This window comes from Amphiura filiformis, chromosome 18 (genome assembly GCF_039555335.1).
Source record: "Amphiura filiformis chromosome 18, Afil_fr2py, whole genome shotgun sequence".
Lineage (NCBI taxonomy): Eukaryota > Metazoa > Echinodermata > Ophiuroidea > Amphilepidida > Amphiuridae > Amphiura > Amphiura filiformis.
Genome location: NC_092645.1, coordinates 17001671 through 17016934, shown reverse-complemented (window position 1 = coordinate 17016934; position 15264 = coordinate 17001671). Strand labels below are relative to the sequence as shown.

Sequence of the window (15264 nt, the reverse complement as noted above, 5' to 3'; positions counted from 1 at the left end):
TCTGCCTGTGTTTTCGCGGAAGATGTAAAACGGGTGATGGAATGCAGTTTAAAATTTCCGTCAAGGCCGAATCATTTCACATTTTGAGTGCATTGTAGCTGACGGCTACCCAACTAAAGGCTGCTAGTCAGGTGTAGGAATGCGTGAATTTGGATTCCTCTATAGGCCCCTATTGACATGACTTATTTTGCGATGTTTCCTTGGTAACAAAACATCCTAGATGGTGAGAACCATTCCTTATTTAACTTGCTAAAATTACAAACAATATTTGAGAATGTTTTTGTTAAAATCGGAGCACTTACAGTTTTTGAGCCATGTGGCAAAAAAACTGACGCACCCTGTGGCTTTGTCCTTCCTTATAACTCAAGAACAGTATGTCCCAGCAGAGAAGATGAGAAAAGAGGAGATTGCTCGAAAATATAATCCGATTACCACAGTTAACCTCTATTCACTTTTCTTTGTTTGGGGTACTTAAAACACCACTTGAAACTTCCTTTGTGGTAATCTGTTCATCCGCCACACGCTCGTCTGATTTGGTAGTTCTCTCTAGTGGAGAAAATATTCCACACACGGAAGTACATCGTTAAAGTCCCAAATTTGCAGTCAAATCATGTTTTTTTTTCTTTAAAAAAATAATACTAACCAGGGTGACCATGATTTTTAAACGAGTGAAAAAGCATTATATATATCGCAACTCCCATTAAAAATATCAAAAAATTGTTAAGTTATGGAAAGTCAAGCATAATTAATTTTCCAGTCAAATTAATATAAGGTCAAAGGAAAAGAAATTTAAATGATAACTATTTGAATATTTGCGGCAGTTTACGGAAACTTAAAACCAGTGTAATCAGTAATTGAAACTCGTGTCCGTTTCTCCATATACTCCCGTTTCGTGTCCAAACGTGTCCAAAAATGCTATTTGGATCCAAAATGCGGGTCTTTTTCACAGGGATCTCGGGTCAAACTTAGCAGCCAGTCATGCCAAACAATACAGAAGTTCTATTTCGCGGTCAACTGACGTAACAAATTGATATCCGGGCATGCGTCGTTTAGAGCTAGACAGTCGTGACTCGCAAAGCCACTTATCGTATTAGTTGATCAATCGGATTAGATCATTGTTTCCATCAATAGGCGGATGCACACATTATTTATTTGATGTGGGCAGCGAGCGACCTCCTCTTTTATCATCTTCTCTGGTCCCAGATAGCTTATAAAATTTGAGCAAGTTTGAAATTTGACCCGTGTTGACCTTTGATTGACCCCTTGCCTATCCCAGGAGCAAACTGCCCATCCAAAATGACAGGTTGCTTGCCAATACTTAAGTACTCCTGTTGTTTTTTGAAAATTTCAGATTCCGCCACTACCATATCTAAACCCTTCATTTTTGCAAGGTATGTGAAAAACCATTTTAGTATGTTACAATTGTGTAAACTTCTGGGGTTTTTTTTTAACCAAAGTGTTATTTCATTAAGATTTCGGGTGTAAGTTTAGTTTTCCAATTAGCAATTTATCTTGACCATGAAAAGACTGCTTCTTTTTACCATTCTACATGTACCCATTGTCAAAAGTGTGTAGTGAAAGCTTGCTACTGTGGAATGTAATCTGCCTTCAATACTGGTGCTTGTACTTTTTTAGTAGCAGTATTTATGTTACGCAAAAATGACAATTTTGTTACATATGATCCTGATGCTCCGATAGGCAATTAAATTGGAAACGGAAATATAGGAACACATTAGCAATACATTTGACCCAGGGGAGGCAGGCACTTGTCAGACCAGAGGTATCTTGTGTGGCCGAATATTCACGTAAAAAGGGTAAAATAATCCCAAAACACAAAATCTGATTCGGTCATGCATGATACCCCTGTCTGTGTCCAGCCCACGCACAGAAATTGGACCACCTTGGGCTAAACACAACACAAAAAGGTAACACAGATATCTTGGTTTGTTTCTTTTTCTGTATCTACAATATTTACTACATACTATCATTAACAGAAGTAACCATTACAGAAATTGACAATTGGAAAAAGAACATTAATTTATAAAATCATTGAAAATTGCTAACATGACAATATCCTCAATAAGTTTATGCAACAAGAAAAGATGACCACCCATTGCGATTTCTGTACGCTGACAAATACCCGATTTCACTGAAGGGGATAGGCATTTCCCCCGGTTGCCTCCAGCTTGTGCGATTTACTGACTGCAGTCTTCAGGTAGCCCACCATACCAAAGGCGGCAAAAGCACTGAAAAAACAGTGATGCTGCCTTCTAGAGTTGGCATAATACAAAAGGTGTGTCGGTAATGGCTACAATATTTTTTTCCTTTTTTCACAGATGAAGGTCAACTTATTGCTTTTGAAGTGAGGATAGAGACCACTCCTATAATTGCTCCCTTCCTAGCGTTGATGGGGGGGGCATCAATATCACATATTATAGGGTAGCAAACGCAATGTCAAGAAGGGTATCACATGATTATTTCATTATTTTATAATCACATAATACCCTGCTTGACCTAGCTTTGGTTGTTTTATAGTTTGTGATATCAATGTTCACCCCATCAATGACAGGAAAGTACCAATTACAGGAATGGTCTATTGTCATGTCAATTAAACTGTAAACCAAATCCAAATGCTCTTTCAACTGTAGAGACATGTCTTGTTTCTCATTCGGGAGGTTGTGCCATTCATCTCCCTCTATTACTATACTTCAAAGCAGGTAACATGTACATATACAAACCCGCTAACAAAATAATGGTAACTCTACAACCAGGTGTAGTATCGATCGAGGAAGCATGACTCCCTGAGCGAGAAATTTTGAATTTATAATCCGCTATGTCTGCCGATTCCTTGTAAAACAAAGTGATCTCATAAACTTGATGTCACTTTCACGTCTCCGGTAGGTGAGTTGCACAACCTCTCCAAATTTGAGCCATTCCAGTCTTCACTACTCATGTTTACAATTTCGAGGGTTTGTGCAAGAAAGCCTTATCTGCAATAGCTGCCATGTGTCATACGTACAGTCAGACCTCCAATAATTGAAGGCCTATAGTACAATATAGAACACAGAAACTGTCAAAGGTCTATAGGGCAGCTATTGCAGATAGACACTTCTTGTAATTACCTTGGTTTTTATGTAAAGCAAAAAAACATGCAATAAACTCAGACATTAAATACACAGACCTATTTAGTGAAAGTGATATTTGTGACATGATCAAAACAAGTCGTTTGTTGCACCGATATCATATTTCATTTCAATAATGCTTTATATCCCAGCCCATTAAACAGGCTGTCCTGAGACCATAGACCCTAGACTTGTAAATTATATTTTTCATAAGTTTCAGGAGATTGTGGAATGCATAATTATATTAAATCAATATTTCTTATTCATAATTTATGAATGTATTCAGTCTGGCAAGTTGAACATCAAATATTGATGGATAAGTTTTTTTTGTGCTAGATTTATACATATTTCTGTGTGGGCTTGGTAAGTTGTCATGACATCTGTGGCGCTTATTCTCTTTCCAGTTTGATGTGATGAAGTGATGACTTGATGTGCAATCTCAAATAAGAACAATAAAAATACATCTGCGAATAAAACGAGAAACAAGAGAATCATTTGAGAGGTTATAAAAAGAAGTGGCATTACTGGGCAGTCTCCGAGAGATTTGATTTTTCACAAAAACATTTGGATCGGTTTTTTTAAAGGTGGGTAACCTGATTGACAGCCTCTTCCCCCTACTTTACCCCATCAAAATGCAGATTTTGGTATCAGGTGAAAGTTCATATTTATCTCATTAACATACTGAAATTAGGCGTTCCAAATTGGTATATTTCTGAAGAAATCATTAAAAACTGTCATTAAAAATATGTGGTATACCACATAATTTGAGACTAATTCAACAGTTTTTTGATGATATCTTCAGAAATACACCAATTTGGAACTCCTAACTTCAATGTTAATGAGAAAAATAGGATCTTTCATTTGCTATCAGTTTATTACAGGATCATGATGGTTATCGTTAAAACACAGAAAAATAGGATCTTTCATTTGCTATCAGTTTATTACAGGATCATGATGGTTATCGTTAAAACACTATATAGACTATCAGTATTACGCTGTATAAATGTGAGTAATTACACAAGGAATTTGTCACATTTACAAGGAACAGTTTGTATGAATGCTTGAAAGGAACAACATTTTATATTAAATAAATTTTTCCAAATATATCAGGACCCCCTCCTAAAAATCGATTGGCCCCTCCTGCCATTGATGACATTTTGGCTCGGCTGGAGCTCATTTTAATTATTCAAAAAATTAGCCCAAATTAATTACACAGAATAAAAATAGCAAAAAGTTAAAACATAATTTGCTTAGAACTATTGTACTTGTAGTACATGTACTAAGTCTCAGTTAGATACTCCTTACAGTTACCTGCAAATTAACTTTGAATATTGTAAAAATGTAATTAAAATTCCGACCCGACTGGAGTTAGCCGAGCCAAAAAATTCTACTATAAATTCATCTCATCTGTGATTTTTTATCTGACTGGTTATGAACTGCTTGGGCATTGTTTACGCTGTCTGTTCAAGTTCGCTATAGCTTAAATACAGATTTTTCATTTACCGGTACTTATCTGGCCAATATTTTCATCATGGATGGATGAAAGAGGTTGAACTCAATGGCGGCACCAGGAATTTCTTGGGGGGGCAAATGAATTTTAGGGGGAAAATCAACCAATTTTGCACAAAATTGTCACAAAAAGTGGACATTTTGTGTTTTTGCCTCAAAAGTGGGGTGGGGGACAAGAAAAATATAATACCCCACCTCCCGTAGTGCCGCCACTGGTTGTACTGTATGTACTCGCTTCTTACCTTGAACAAAATGATGTGCTATACATAAATGCCGACCCAGAGTAATAAGAACAGAATTCCAAATCCCATAAAAAGACTAGCTACGAGTGATACTAAGAGCTCTTTATATAAATCCCTGGTGTATTTGGTTGATGTGACTTCATAGCTGCGAGTCTCTGTTAAGGAAAAAAACTTGTTTTCATCCTACAATATGAAAGCAATGGGCTATTCTAGTTCTACACACCCCATATAGAAGACATAACATTAATCTTCCACATAAGGAGTGTGATGTGAATTTCCAAAGGAGTTCCCCCCCCCATTATAGTCCATTTGAAATTCACACTCCCTGTTTTGAAGATGAAAATTATGTCTTCTATGGGGTGTTTGATTTCAACTGGAATAGCATTTTTCTTCTTCAAAATTCTGCATTTTACATAAAAAAACCTTTAACCCTTTCAACCCTGGCGGCCGATAAACCAACCCAGATTTAAAGGGCAAATGTGATGTAATGTAATTTCTAATTGATTTTGAGGCATTACCAAATAATAGTACCGTATTGTCTGTAATAAATGCACCCCCTCTGATAAATGCACCCTCCAATTTTTCAATGAAAAAAATTGACAAAAATGCAAATATTCTCATGCTATATTGTGTGATTAAGTTTAAAACATGTCAGTGACAATCGCTAAATGCCTTCTGCAATTCTGTGCCAGCTCTCTGGAACCAATTACCTGTAAAACTTTGTACTTCACCTAGTCTGGCCACTTTTAAATCTAATCTGAAAACCCATTTATTTCCAAACTAAGTTTTTTTTAAATTTTATTTTTAATTAAGTTGTACATTTTATTGTAGCCTAAGATGTAGTGTAAGTTGTACTTTTAAGATCATTGTAAAGCGCTTTGTTCATACTTATGCTAAGGCGCTATGTAAATTCCGTTTATTGTATTGTAATGTAAATTGCATGGACAAAAACCTATTATGACTCAAAGTTCCATCCAGTTCATTGCCTAATTATGGTAGAATTTCATTAAGTATACTTGTAAAAAATACAGCAGGTAAAACTTAAAATCCCCCCGGCAAAATGTAATCTGGTTTTTGCGGTTTGTAAAAAAATATGGGAAGAAAAATTAGTTAGCGTAAATTGGTAAGGATACACAAAGAACCATGCCATGAAAAAGACTCCTATGGATAGTAGAGTGAGGGTGAGATGTGGGTACACCGCCGGGTTGACGGGACTCACATAGCGGCTCATAGACTCGATGGCAGACTGAAATGATACAAAATGACACAAAATTATGTTAGGTAAATCAGGAATGCGCCATTTCATTTGACATCCATTCACTCCCTAGGCTACTGACCTTAATCTCCCACACAGAGAGTGTGAATTTCAAATGGGATGACCTGAATGGGCGACTCCATTTGAAATCTACACCCCTGTGCCTGTGTGGGAGATTTAGGTCATTTAAAATGGAATAGCCCAACGAAACAAAATATAATTACAAAATACATGGTATTGGTAATGATTACTAACCACAAAGTTCAAACACCACCCCTAGAGACACCCCACTGTACATGTTTACGTAATCTCCTTCCGACTCATTTGCATAGAATTGGATACCTGTATCAATATTCTGATTCGGTGAACTTCTAATAAGCATACTTTTGGATACCTCCATATTTGGGTTAACTTAATTAATCATTAATGACTCGTACGTTGACGTCATTAAAGCTTGTCAGTCACTCGTCCGATTTGGAACACGAAAAACATTTGCACTTTTCTTTCCATTGATCTAGATCTTAAGCAGTAAGCACCCGATTTTGAAAGTTAAGTGATGGATTTTGTTCAGCTATTCTGGTACAGGTACTGCAAATTATAACACGATGACCATCCACCTGCTGCAAACACTAAACCACCAAAAGATGGCATCAAAACCAAGATATCAAAACATTACTCAGGCCTTTACATCTATATCTTTAAGGCGAATGGTCAATCGCTCGCTAGCAATAGCAATTTTCTTTTAGTACCGTATATATTTAAGCTAGGCGAGTGTTTGAATCGCAATAAGCGAGCTGACCTGTTTACAACACTTTGAGAGTGATAGTTTTTACTGGATATGTGATGAAGACAACTGGCATGCAACAACTGAACAAAACATTGATTGGAAGAATAAAACTGCATTGCGTTCTGACTTTTTATGAATAAGTTATACTCTTATTAACTTGTTAAAAAACTTAAGGGGGTACTACACCCCTGGCCAATTTTGTGCCTATTTTTGCATTTCTCTCAAAAATTATAGCGCATTGGTGACAAGTAAGATATTATAGGGGCAAGGACTACAAATACTGCACTGAAAATTCAGCAACTCAAGGCAAGTAGTTACCGGTATTGATTTATTGATCAAATATTGGTTTTCCCTCATTTTTGACTGTAACTCCACAACTGACATTGTCTGTGCTGAAATAAAATTTCCAGTGCAGTAGTTGTAGTCCTTGCCCCTATAATATACATATCATATACTGCGCCAATAAAGTATCCTTACACTTGGAAAAATAATCACAATTTCCAGACTGAACAATATTGGGGTAAATTTGGTTTTTTTAATCAATGCACTATTTAATCCTGCACATTATGACACCACATTGAATCCAATGTGACTTCAAGAAGCAAAGTTACAAGCATTTGATTAGACGAAAGTCCAGTTTTAAAAGTGACAAACTGGCCTATTCAAAACTCCACAGACTAGACATCTGGTTTGAGAGTGGTGAATGGCTAATTTATGCATTTGGCTTTTTAATTTAAAACAAAAGGAACAAAAGAAAACTGAAACTAGATATGGTTAATGTCGCCTGCATCATGAAAGCATGCACAACCGCCAGGTATTTTAGGGGGGCTGATGCAAAATAAAAATGACCCCTTAATCTGTGAGAACCGGAATTGATCCTTTAATTACCTTTAACAAAAAAAAAATATAACATAGTGCTTAGGATGTCATAAGGAATATTCCTGGTGAATTTCAGCTTAATCGGAACTTATACGTGGATTTTGATTTAAAAAAAATTTATGATTGACCTTTTGCCCCCCTTAATGACTTTTGACTTCAATGAAAAAAAAACCTTATGTACACCGACAAAATGCATTGTTCCAATTTTAATTAAAAAATTCTACTATGTTTAGTTGTCGAGATAAAAATTCTTAAAGTTATTTAGCTAAAAACAGGAAGTGACCCCTTAATGACCTTTGACCCCCAAAATAAAAATACCATGCATACATCAAGTAACACTGATTCATGTATGATGATTATATTACTCTGGTCTGTTTACATTTTGAGATAAAATTTTTAAACATTTTTGATAATTTTGGTTTTTGACCGAAGTAACCCCTTAATGACCTTTGACCCCAAAACTGTAGACATCCTAAAGACCCTGGCTAGTAGCGATGCATGTGTGCTAATGGCGACTCTCTGCTATGTAATTTGTAAAGACAGTGATTTTTTGAATATTTTTTACAAATTTTTCAGACTTTTACCGAAGTGACCCCTTAATGACCTTTGATTCCAATTTTGTGGTATAACTTTTAGACAGTGGCTATAGATGATGCATGTGTGTAAGTGACGCCACGGTGCTATGTAATATGTGGGAGGAGTAGCATTTTTAGTGAAAATCCAAGTTTTGGCCATTGACCGGAAGTGGATGACATTTGACCGGAAGTTGATCATGTGACATCTGTGGCACCACCAAACAGTTATACTGACTAAGTATGGTCAACATGCCTGAAAGCATGTGGCTACGATGGCTGATCATAGTGTTGACAGAAGAAAGAAAGAAAGAAAGAAGAAGAAGAAGAACGCGGTAAAAAGAATGCACATCGCCGATGGCGGATGTGCAACAAAAGAACTGACAAATAAAATGAAAGTTATGAAAAGTACAGAGAAGCAAAAACTGAAATAAAAACTGCTTTAAATAACGCTTCATTGAAGAAACTGTGTTGTCTCTTTGTTTCGCTCGTTGGAATCTTTTTGCGCCTTGTATAGGCCAGTTTGTCACTTTTAAAACCGGACCTTCGTCTATTCAATTGCTTGTAACTTTACTTCTTGAGGTCACATCGGATTCAATGTGGTGTCATAATGTGCAGAATTAGATAGTGCATCTATTAAAAAAACAAATTTACCCCAATATTGTTCAGTTTTGAAATTGTGATTATTTTTCCAAGTGTAAGGATACTTTATTGGCGCAGTATACTTGCCACCAATGCGCTACAATTTTTGAGAAAAATGCAAAAATAGGCACAAAATTGGGCAGGGGTGTAGTACCCCCTTAAGGCTAATGAAAGTCGAATCCTAGTTTCCTGTTACCCTACTCCGCTCAAAACCAATTGCTGGTTGATTTCTAACAAACTTATACCTACCAATAAATAATTGTGGTTTTAAATATATCATAAATCTCTTTCTGTTGATTTTCAGGGATTTTCTTTGCAGTAGGAGGATGGTAGGCCCTATATGGTTAATAATGAATTAATAATGAATACCTACTCACTTCTCTGTCCCGCACTTTTTGATCTGCTCTGATCTCATTCCGTAAAAAAAATATTGTGAAACTTTTGATAATAGTTGTACAATCACCTTCATGTGGTTGTAAACTACATTTATAAACTACAAACTGTGATTTATCACATGTATACATGGGTAGTTATTGGTTTACACCTGTAACAGATGCAATAATGAAATGGTATGAAATAATGAATAATGAAAAATGAAATGGTCACCTACACAGCCATGAAAAATTGTGTAACGGGAAACAAGGAATTGACTTTCATTGTCCTAAGGCAAAAAAAGATTTCAATAAGAACTAGAGAACTACAAATGTCAATGATTACAAATACATACAAAAATATTTTAAAAATACTATAGCTGAATTATATATTTTCATGGCTAAACGATTGAGGCATAAAACAATATATGAATGGACACCATTCATACATTGCATACGCATTACGCAACATTCTGCATGCTGATTAAAAATACCATCATTTTAGACTAAAAAAAATATCCTTTTTAAAACTTTTTCGATCACTATGAATTGTGAGAAAACATTTACTTGCTCAGTCCATCGTGCTTTGGACATGCACGAACATCGCATACATCACTCGTGCTTTGCGTAAATAGCTCGCGAGCATACGTACATAATCCTACCCGCAAGAGTGTCCAACGCAACGGTTCTAGTAGATTCTAGCGCGGCTTGTTAACGACCGGAAAGCCGGGCATAAACGTTGTTAAAACATGCAATGCCCGCCTATCAACCAATCATGCATGCTGTAGTGTTATAGCGCGTATCGTATGTATGAATGATGAATTAAAAATTAAAAAATATAAATTATAATTCCAATGAATAAAAAAAAGAATGGCAACATCAATCAACAATACAATTTTTAATTTTTATCAAATAATCACGATTCTCATTCGACGATTCTGTCTCTAGACTCTTACTCGTAGCGTATCTGACTGTGCATAAACCTCTATTTATATTTTACCATTTGGTCGTCAGGGTATGCAATACTCGGACGAAATATAATTTACGTTCTGTACTGTACGATGCGATACGTGTTTATGTGACAGCCACGTAAGCATTGCAGGGGTCACGCCTATCGGCAGACGAACCCCTGTTGTTTCATTCTAAATATCTCAACAATTTGAGCACAGTTACGTATGATATTCTTCAGAATTACAAGTTAACATGTTATTATACTTAAAACAACTAATATCTGCCAATGATGACCATGCATGGATGAGATTCGAAGCGATTTTACGCCACTTTATCGAAGAAACACTCACCATTTTGAGAATCTCCTAAGTTGAAAGGTCGAAGGTTATGTTTTCAATTAACAGGTCAAACCCAGGTCAAAATATGGATTCTTCGAAAGTATTATTAGGGGTAATTTATGTATAAAACATATTGTTTTTATTTTTCAATGGAAAATATTGACACTTATGGTACAAAAACGTGTTCCTATATTATAAGAAATATTTATCAATTACTTTAAAGTAATTAAGTTTAGTAAAATTGTACTAAAGATTTAAAAATAAATATTATATCCCCTTGAAATGTTTTGTATTAGTCTATTTCATGTATGTAATATACCGTATTTCATTAGTTTACGCAGAAAAATGCGCATGCGGGAAATGGTGATATCATGAGTTTGCGCATCCCAAAGCTGCTCAAACCCAGCAATTCCTTGATATGCGCAGCTCTTAAAAGCTGCGTCCTTTTGGGATTTCCTGAGTTTGCGCATCATGCTCAAACTCGGGAAATCAATGTTTTGCGCATCATGCTCAAACTCGGGAAATCTATGTTTTGAGCATCTGCGCATTCATGGAATTTCCTAGTTTGCGCACGACCTAGTCTCTTTTTGCAGTCGTTTTTATAAATAAATAAATTAGTATAATTATTTCAACCATGTTGAAAGCTCTGATGACGTTCAAAGAATATACGAATGGCAAATTGTTTTTTAAAACAAAACATCGATTCATTTTGATATACGGTATCATATATATAGGCCCTATCCCGGGACCAGTATAGTGGGCCTACACACAAATACCCCCACTCCCTATGCCTACATCTATGCATGCCGAGGTTTACAGGTTTATAGTCGAGTCTTTTGATGAAATAGCCGGTAGGCCTAAATGTTGGATAGTGAAATATAGAGATAATGTCATATTCAGACTAAAATAGCCAGAAGGGTTATTTCACTTTAATACCTTGTCATGCAGGCTTTTTTGAGTTATTATCGATATCTGTATTTATAATATTATTTGAGCATTTCATTTCAAAATACTTAGTGGATTATCCGATTTGTGTATAGGCTATAGTTTGATATGATGCATCATTATAACCATATAATTTCAGAGATATTAGAAACTCAATAAATGTGCAAACTTTTAAACGGTATTACAAAAATGTATATTTTCACCAGTTTTAATTAAATAGTGTATAATGTAAATAACATCTTGGAATATATATGTTACTGAGTTATTATGTGTTTTACAATGTATATGATGGTTTTTTTTATGGATCAATGTTCATTTAATAATGGCATGTGAGTTTTAATAATTATTGCAAACTGTACAAATGTATTTGAGATTTATATTCTTTTAATGTATCTTTTAATAATGGCTTGAGTTGTAAATTGTATGATTATATTCTTTGTAATTCTCTATAATTATATTCATTTTATGTATTTTGCAGGGCCCCGTGTTAGACCAGCTTCGGCTGAATCGGGCTACCCTGGGTAAACATGTTATAAATAAATAAATAAATTTCGGATTGTGTGAAAAACGCACGTACTGAAAGTCAAGTTTGCTTATCCGAGTGTCATGTCATGATCACGAGTCTTATAGGGCCTATACTTTTAGGCCCTATGCTACTTTGCCTTTTGAAAGATCAAGCACAATTATCAATAATATTATCATTATATCCTTTGTTTTAAAAAATGCTGATCATTTTTCATCTGATCTTTTAAATCTTTTGAGGAGTGTAGTATAGTATAGGGTCATTTGGTGAAAAGCTCAAATCCTCTGACTCTTTCAGCATGTTCAGAGGATTTGAGTCCTTCTTTTAAAGTTTTGAAATGCTAAAAGTCTATATTGTATATCCTTTCCTGTGAGTCCTTTCTTAAAGGAGCATACGTATTGGAACAAATGCAAAGTTGTGCATATTTAGACCCTGGTCTAAAACATACTATTTTGAGTTTTTTCAGGGCCATGACATAATTAAGATTGACAGGTTACATCGGCGTTCTGGACCATCTCCTCCTCACACTGTGATGAGTTCCTCGGTCATTGGTTAAAGCTCGATATATTAGGCCAATATAGCCTAGTATACTACGTACATGCAGGGTCATTTGGTGAAAAGCTCAAATCCTCCCATTCTTTCCTCGAGTGTCCTTCTTTCTTAAGTTTCTTTCTTTTCTTTAATTTCTGTCTTTGATTATTTTTTAAATTTCTTTTCTTTCTTTCTTAAATTTCTGTTTTTCTTTCTTAATTTTTTTTTCTTTCTTTCTATTTCTCTTTCTTTCTATCTTTCTTTTTCTCCTTCAATTTGATAATGGTGTTCAACTGTCATGAGCCCGGGATCATTAAATGTAGGCCTACGATCGTTTTAATGTTTTTCAACACTGCCTCATGCGGATTTTTGACATTATTTATAATGTCTAAACAATGTCAAAGCTTCAATTGGAATCGGTCAACTTAATGTTTGAAATCACCGGAATACAAGGAAATCTTTCTTGTTTAGCATTTAAATATGTTTACGAATTGATCGACAATAACGTGTTTAGTGATATAGGGCCGGTTTTGATTTTATTTTAAACTCCAGAATTCGTTATTTTTCCTGTTCACGCGCGCACATAATAGGTCTTCCCTATCTAGGTATATCAAACACTCAGATTTGGAAGCTAGTGGCCCAGTTCATCGCTTGCACGATCAGGCTGGCATGATACCCGATTCTCTCTTCCAATACGATGGGATAAATGTGTTGAAAACTGCACTGCTAAACACTATATATCTTGCACCACATTATTTTAACATAGGGTCATTTGGTGAAAAGCTCAAAGCCGGCCTCTGATTCTTTAATTTCTTTTATTTATTTATTTCTTATAAAGCTGTCAAGAGCCTGGGGTCAAGAGATGAATTCATAATGTAGGCCTGCGATCGTGTAATGTTTTTCAACCTTGCCTCATGCTGAAGTTGTTGTGCGCATATGATAGATGTTGAGCGCATAATGCGGAAAAGTACCTTTTGAGCTCACTATGTAACTGGCATCACAAACGCCTCATCAACTATTATACAGGTCCTATATTTACCTAACAAAGCACACTCCTGTTTTTTTTACATCTAGGCCTACTATAGGCACCAGTAGCGGGCATCAGGCCCCTCCCCTACCCCCGTGAGAAGTCTTGTCCCTTTGCCGCCCTGATATTTAAGATTTCGAAAACTGCACTGCTAAACACTATTAAACATATAGGGTCATTTGGTGAAAGTTCAAAGCCTCTGATTCTTTCACCAAGTGTCTTTTTCTTTCTTTCTTTCTTTCTTTCTTTCTTTCTTTCTTTCTTTCTTTCTTTCTTTCTTTCTTTCTTTCTTTCTTTCTTTCTTTCTTTCTTTCTTTCTTTCTTTCTTTCTTCCTTTCTTCCTTTCTTCCTCTTCTTCCTTCCTTCCTTCCTTTCTTTCTTTCTTTCTTTCTTTCTTTCTTTCTTTCTTTCTTTCTTTCTTTCTTTCTTTCTTTCTTTCTTTCTTTCTTTCTTTCTTTCTTTCTTTCTTTCTTTCTTTCTTTCTTTCTTTCTTTCTTTCTTTCTTTCTTTCTTTCTTTCTTTCTTTCTTTCTTTCTTTCTTATAAAGCTGTCAAGAGCCTGGGGTCAAGAGATGAAGTCATAATGTAGGCCTACGATCGGGTAATGTTTTTGCCTCATGCTGATTGTTGTGCGCATATGATAGATGTTGAGCGCATAATGCGGAAAAGTACCTTTTGAGCTCACTATGTAACTGGCATCACAAACGCCTCATCAACTATTATACAGGTCCTATTTTACCTAACAAAGCACACTCCTGTTTTTTTACATCTAGGCCTACTAAAGGTACCAATAGCGTAGCCAAGGGCGGACAGGCCCCTCCCCCACCCCCGTGAGAAGTCTTGTCCCTTTGCCGCCCTGATATTTAAGATTTTTAGGCCTTTTTTTGTACTTCTTGCCCATTTTTGCCCGGGCATTTTCGTCAAAGTTTGCCCCCTTAATAGTTGCCCCCCCCCCCCTTTTCCCACTACCCTCTGAAATGTGCTGGTTACGCCACTGCCAAACACACACACAAACAAACACTAAACAGGCACATTAAGCATTAAGCACCATTATATCATTTATGGACTTGATTTTGAGCACATGATGCCAAAAAAATTGGGTAATAATGCAAAGTTTAGAGTTGGATTTAAATACAAATGTCTCGTGCATTATAACAACGTTTGTTTTCGTTTCGTTTTTCTCATCACGGCACGTGCGCTAATGCACAGTTATTGTCTTCCAAATCTGAGTATTTTACACACCCAGATTTGGAAGATTTTTTTCTTTGCAAAATACACGTAAATATAAAGGGTATTTTTCATATTTTGGCGAGTCATTGCATAATATTATGTAGCATACGCCGTGATTAGCCGCAGAGTCAGTATCAGCTGATAATGGTAATTTCTGCCGAGGTCATTAGACCTTTCCAAAGAAGAAAAAAGCTCCTTCGAAAAGGGTATTACAGGACAGCTAAAGAGAATCGTGTGTGTTTTATGATAATTGCAAGAACCCCAAAATGGTTCTTTTTGGCCTTTGCAAAACCTTTTTCATGTCATGGTTCTTTCTGGAAATGCATATAGGCCCTACCACC

General features: G+C 35.8%; 1 long non-coding RNA gene across 1 annotated transcript; it reads right to left on the bottom strand.

Annotated features, from left to right (window-relative positions):
- Positions 1-5007: 5007 nt before the first annotated feature.
- LOC140139942 (uncharacterized) lies at positions 5008-10619 on the bottom strand. The gene is made up of 3 exons (XR_011857185.1): positions 10595-10619; positions 6007-6119; positions 5008-5018 (listed from the first exon to the last, which is right to left on the bottom strand). It is a non-coding gene; the product is annotated as an uncharacterized lncRNA (long non-coding RNA).
- Between the last annotated feature and the right edge of the window lie 4645 nt (positions 10620-15264).